At 44.9% G+C, this 5,679-nt stretch overlaps 1 non-coding gene across 1 annotated transcript; it reads right to left on the bottom strand.

Annotated features, from left to right (window-relative positions):
* Positions 1 to 4,075: 4,075 nt before the first annotated feature.
* LOC142861774 (U7 small nuclear RNA) lies at positions 4,076 to 4,137 on the bottom strand. Its single transcript, XR_012912925.1, has one exon. It is a non-coding gene; the product is annotated as a U7 small nuclear RNA (small nuclear RNA).
* Between the last annotated feature and the right edge of the window lie 1,542 nt (positions 4,138 to 5,679).

Consider the following 5,679-nt stretch of genomic DNA (forward strand, 5'->3'; position numbering starts at 1 on the left):
AAAGAAACGTTTATTTAAGTCACGATTCTGGAGGCTGGGTAGTCCAAGAGCATGGTGCTGGCAATCTGGCGAGGACCTTCTTGCTGTGTCATGACACGGTGGTGGGTATCACATGGTAAGAGGGCAAGAGCAAGAGAGCCAGAGAGAGCTTACTTTTATAACAAAGCTACTCTTGTGATAACAAACCCACTCCCACAGTAGTGATATCAATCCATTCATCAAAGTAGAGCCCTTGCTAATCCATTAATCCATTCCTGAGGGAAGAGGGATCAAATTTCCATCACATGAACTTTTAGGGAACACATTCATACCATAGCAGCGTAGTACTTACAAAACTGGATGTCTTTCACTTAACAAAGTTATATTAGTTTTCTATTGTTGCTATAACAAATTGCCACAAATTTGGTGACTTAAAACACACAAATGTATTACTTTCACAGTTCTGGAGATCAGAAGTCTGAAATGGATCTCACTTGGCTAAAATCAAGGTGTCAACAGGGTTGTGGGGTTTTTTTAAGGTGACTCTAAGGAAAAAGTCATTTTCTTACCTTTTCCAGCTTATTGAGGCTGCCCAGGTTCCTTGACTTGTAGCCACTTCCATCTTCAAAGCCAGCAATAGTCAATCAAGTTGTTCTCACCTTGCATCACTCTGAGTCAAATTCTCCCATCTCTCTCTTACACTTATAAACACCCTTGTGATTACACTGAGCCTACCCAGATACTCCAGAATAATCTCTCACTTTCACAGTCAATTGATAAGCAACTTTAATTCCATCTGAACCCTTAATTCCACTTTGCCATGTAACACAACATATTCCCATGTTCCAGGAAGAGATGTGGACACCTCTGAGGGGTTATTATTCTACCTACCACAAGTGCATCCTGAGTATCCTTTGCATTTTTAATATTCATTTATCTGTACCATCCTTTTTAATAGCTACAGGGAATTTTACTGTATGGATATACCATAATTTATTGTACAATTTTCTTACTATGAAGACACTTAAATTGTTTCCATTTGCAATTCCTGAGCAGTAAAAAAAAAAAAGAAAAAGTTATATTTTGATATACTGTTATCCATATTTACATAGCAAGCTTCCTGAGAAGACAGTGAATGACAGATCATACCAGTTTACAGTGTTACCACACTGGTGTGATCTGCCATTTCTTCTTCTTCTTTTTTTTTTTTTGACAGAGTCTCACTCTGTTGCCTGGGTGAGTGCCGTGGCATCAGCCTAGCTCACAGCAACCTCAAACTACTGGGCTTACATGACCCTCCTGCCTCAGCCTCTCAGCTAGGTGGGACTACAGTATGCACCACCACACCCGGCTAATTTTTTCTATTTTTAGTAGAAACAGGGTCTCACTCTTGCTCAGGCTGGTCTCACTCTTGCTCTTGCTCGACCTCCTGAGCTCAAGCAATCCTCCCACCTTGGCCTCCCAGAGTGTTAGGATTATAGGCGTGAGCCACCACACCTGGCCAGATCTGCCATTTCTTGATGCCTTACAGATACTGACTGATATCTTCCTTTTTTTATCTCTGCCAAATTAGTGAGTAGAAAAGTACTTAAGATTTTTATTTGCCGGCCGGGCGCTGTGGCTCACGCCTGTAATCCTAGCTCTTGGGAGGCCGAGGCGGGCGGATTGCTCAAGGTCAGGAGTTCAAAACCAGCCTGAGCAAGAGCGAGACCCCGTCTCTACTATAAATAGAAAGAAATTAATTGGCCAACTGATATATATAGAAAAAATTAGCCGGGCATGGTGGCGCATGCCTGTAGTCCCAGCTACTCGGGAGGCTGAGGCAGAAGGATCACTCAAGCCCAGGAGTTTGAGGTTGCTGTGAGCTAGGCTGACGCCACGGCACTCACTCTAGCCTGGACAACAAAGTGAGACTCTGTCTCAAAAAAAAAAAAAAAAAAGATTTTTATTTGCCTTTCTTTGATTTCTATTGAGTTAAATGTTTTTTCATACTTCATGTTAGCCACCCCAGGTTCTTCATTTGTACAATGCATATGGATGGTTGGTGGGCTCTTGTTGAGCATATGATATCGGCAATCTTGGCAAAGAGACACTATGGGAAGTGCCTTCACTATTACTGAAACCTCACAATATTACTGAATCCCCCACACTTCTCCTGCTCTGCAGCATCCTAGGAAAATTCCACCTGCACCCTCTGGGTGTGATGCAATTTCTACAGCCCATTGTCATGAAGACAGTGAAGGTCACCTGATATCAGGTAAAGGGAGATCTTGTGTAGCAGTTCCTGGGCTCCAGTCTAATCCATTCTGAGTGCCAAACTCTCTCAAGATGACTCTTCCTCTTTCCCCCACATGTACTTTGCATCCTCAAATCTTCAGCCAGTGTGCTGCAGCAGAACCCTTCTTCACAGAAGGTACAGATAGGACAGTGCTTCTAAACGGACAGAGAATTCCTGCTGCCCGGTGTCTGGGCTTGTCAGAACTCTCACCCAGTACAATATAACCAGCCCTTATTTTAGAAGGTGGTCATGTGTTTATATTAGTCATTGTTGTTTAATGCCCTTTGTTTCTTGTTCTTACATGCCTTCCAGAGAAAACCCGAAGTCAGGCGCATGCTGAATTCAGGAGGCTCGATTTGTCAGCTTAGGCAGGGTAAATATATACATGTCATTTTTCTAGATTCTATATTCTTTCATCTCTTTCTCTCCATATTTATTCAACTAAAAATGGAGAGGGAAAATTCAGAAATAATTAAAACACACACACACACACAATGAGCCTTCTCATTTGGAATGCATCCCAGTGTTAAAACAAACGAAAGAATATTGTGCAAATTTCCAGGAAAATGTCAATAATGACTGGCTGAATTTGAACAAATATCAAAAGACTCCAAAATGTTTAGATCCCAACTAGAGACAAGCGTTTCATTCTCAGTCAGGGAAGGAAGTCGGGCCACAGCAGGGGAAATGGGACAGCCTGGGCCCCAGCCCTCAGCAGCACCAAGGCTCCTTCGTCCCTGTCCCTGTTCGGAGAGCACAGCAGGAGTTGTGATGAATCCTGTTCCTCCAGTCGTAGAGGTTTTGTTTTTAGGAGTGACCTCTATTTTGACCATTCTTAATAATCCTATAAGTAGATTTCAAACGCTGGAGTAAGCACACTGTGCCTCAATGTGATGTGTGTGGATGGCATGCTATCAATGTCTGAATGTTGTCTGCCTCTCATTTCCATCATTTCCCCGAAAGAACGTATTTAGATGGACCAGATATGAACTCTACCCAGTGGCCTCTGTGCACCAGAGGCTGCAGAGCTCAGAGGTTGAGTGTAGATGCTGGAGCCAGACAGCTTGGGGCACCCTTGCCCCAGCCACCCACAAGCTATGTGACCCCCTCCCTCTACTTCTGTTTTCTTATCTTAAAATAAAATAATGATAATGACTTCCTCATGGACCATTCCAAGAATTAAATAAGTCAATACATGTGAAGTGTTTGGAAGGGTGAGTGGTAAATATTAGTTTAACTAATAACATGAACACACACACAGGCATACTTGATAAAGCCTATTGAATATTGGATCTGTCAGTGGAAAAGAAAAAAAAAACAGCAATAAAAATCAGTAGTCTCTTGCAATTCAGGAACTAGATGTGCACAAGCAACACAGTTCCACTTTGACTTCCAGACACCACCAACAGACTTGTGGTGCTATTCGAGACAAAAGTCCTGCAGAGGGCAAAATGTTACCCCCATCTCCCTACCTCTGGCCACAAACGCTTACGTGAAACTCTCTAGAATTCAGGAAATGGTCTAAATCTGTGAGCTCAACCCTATTTATATGAGTGTTGATTTGAATAAACTGTTAAGATTTAACACATCGATTGTTTAGATTAGAATTAAACAGAGTGACTTTCTTTTACCCAATCTCACGATTATTCCTCACAGCACTTACCATCCACTCTTGTCTTAACAGTTGGTCAATACTGAATACTCTTAGTCCTACCTACTAGATTGGGGTTATCATTAACCCAAGTAGCAGCCTTTAAATGAAAGCAGGGTGATATAGTTTCTTTTTTTTTTTTTCTTTTTTTTTTTTCGGGGGGTTGGGGGGACCTTCTGGTAAGGACTGGAAGACCTGCTAGACAAATTCTAAAAGAGCTGTTACACTTGATATAGTTTCATTATCTCAATACATAAATCATTTGACTTGATGCTGCTACCAAAAGCCATCACCACAAGAGCAGTGGCTTCCTCTCGTGGATGTCATGTCCAGGGACTTGGTCCCCATCTGAAGTCTCTTCTGAGGCACAAGTTCTCTTCCATTGCACCTGTGCGGACCTCACGGTCTCGCAGGTGAGGCGGGAATGCGAGTGGGAGGGAAGGACACAGATGGAGGCAGGGGACCTGCCCTGCTGGCTCCACGAACACAGTCAGCAGCTCCGACACGACCGGAGCTTTCCATCAAGGCTTCATAAGAGACAATCCTCCCTGAGCATGGGACGACAACGCACGCCGTCTCCGCCAGATGGCACGGCCAGTTTACGGAGGTGGACGTGTGAAGAAAACATCCTCCTCACCACTCCCCGCCCCTCCCCTGGCGCAGCCTCCAAGCAGCTCCGAGCATCCCGGTGGCGCGCGAGCCCCCTCGCCTCCTGTTTACACGGTGGCAACTGTCGCTCTTCTCCCCAGAAGAAATTTGCTGTACTCTGCTGAAAGCAATTTAGAAAAATATCACTTCTGGCAAAGGAAATTTATCTTCCTGTCATTGCCAGGAGTGCCAGAAAAAAAAAAGAAAGAAAGAAAGAATTTGGGAAGAAAATCAGAGTTTTTCCCCACAACCTCAGCCGTGACTAAGTGTTGGTACCCTCGTAGGAAGAAGAGTGAGTTCAGTGTTCGGTGACAGCCAGTTGTACCCAGGGCGGGCAGGGCAAAGGCTGGACATCTGGACTGCCTCGCCAGGTCGTACGTAGAGCTGAGGCTGGAGAAAACCCCCTTTCTCTGCATTCTAGTATCTTCTTCCATCTCAAGATGATGATAAAACACATTTATTTACAAAATTTCAAAAGGGAGCTAACTTAGAAAAACTGGCTCACTCCCTAGCGAGGTCTTTGAACACACGCAGCGTTTAGGAGCCGTGTAACTCCGTGAGGTTTGTGAGAGTCTCCTCCCTGTGACAGGGAGCAAAGCTGCCAGGAATTCTCCAGAGCCAGGCCAGCCAACCGCCGGCAAGGAGCATGTGAATGAATCTCTAGTGCCTCAGAAAGGCGATGGAAACCAGATCTTTGAAAACGACACATTTTACGTTAGAAGGCAGTTGGCAGATGATTCAGCAACATGTGATGTCACAGCCTCTGGGTGTCTTCTGCAAAAGACCTCTGTCGCTCATGGCCCGGTCAGAGGAAGCTGAGCAGAGGGAAGTTAACGACAACCATGTCCAGGACTACTGCGGAGAGAGCCACCCCCTGTGCACCCAGTGCTTTGGCTACTTCAGTTCGTCCCGTGGGCAGCCCTGCGAGTCTCGACTGTGATCATCCCCCTCTGGGACATGGGCCTGAGGCTCCGGGCTCGTGCAAACCAGATAGTCACGCCTGAAACATGAAACCGGAGTGAAGCAAGCGTAGACGGTAAGGGATCGGAAGGTGGCAGGAAAGGAAGGAAGTACCAATAAATAGTGTCACATTCCCTCGTTACCAGTTGAAGGAAAGTCCATT

This window comes from Microcebus murinus, chromosome 17 (genome assembly GCF_040939455.1).
Source record: "Microcebus murinus isolate Inina chromosome 17, M.murinus_Inina_mat1.0, whole genome shotgun sequence".
In the NCBI taxonomy this organism is placed as follows: Eukaryota; Metazoa; Chordata; class Mammalia; order Primates; family Cheirogaleidae; genus Microcebus; species Microcebus murinus.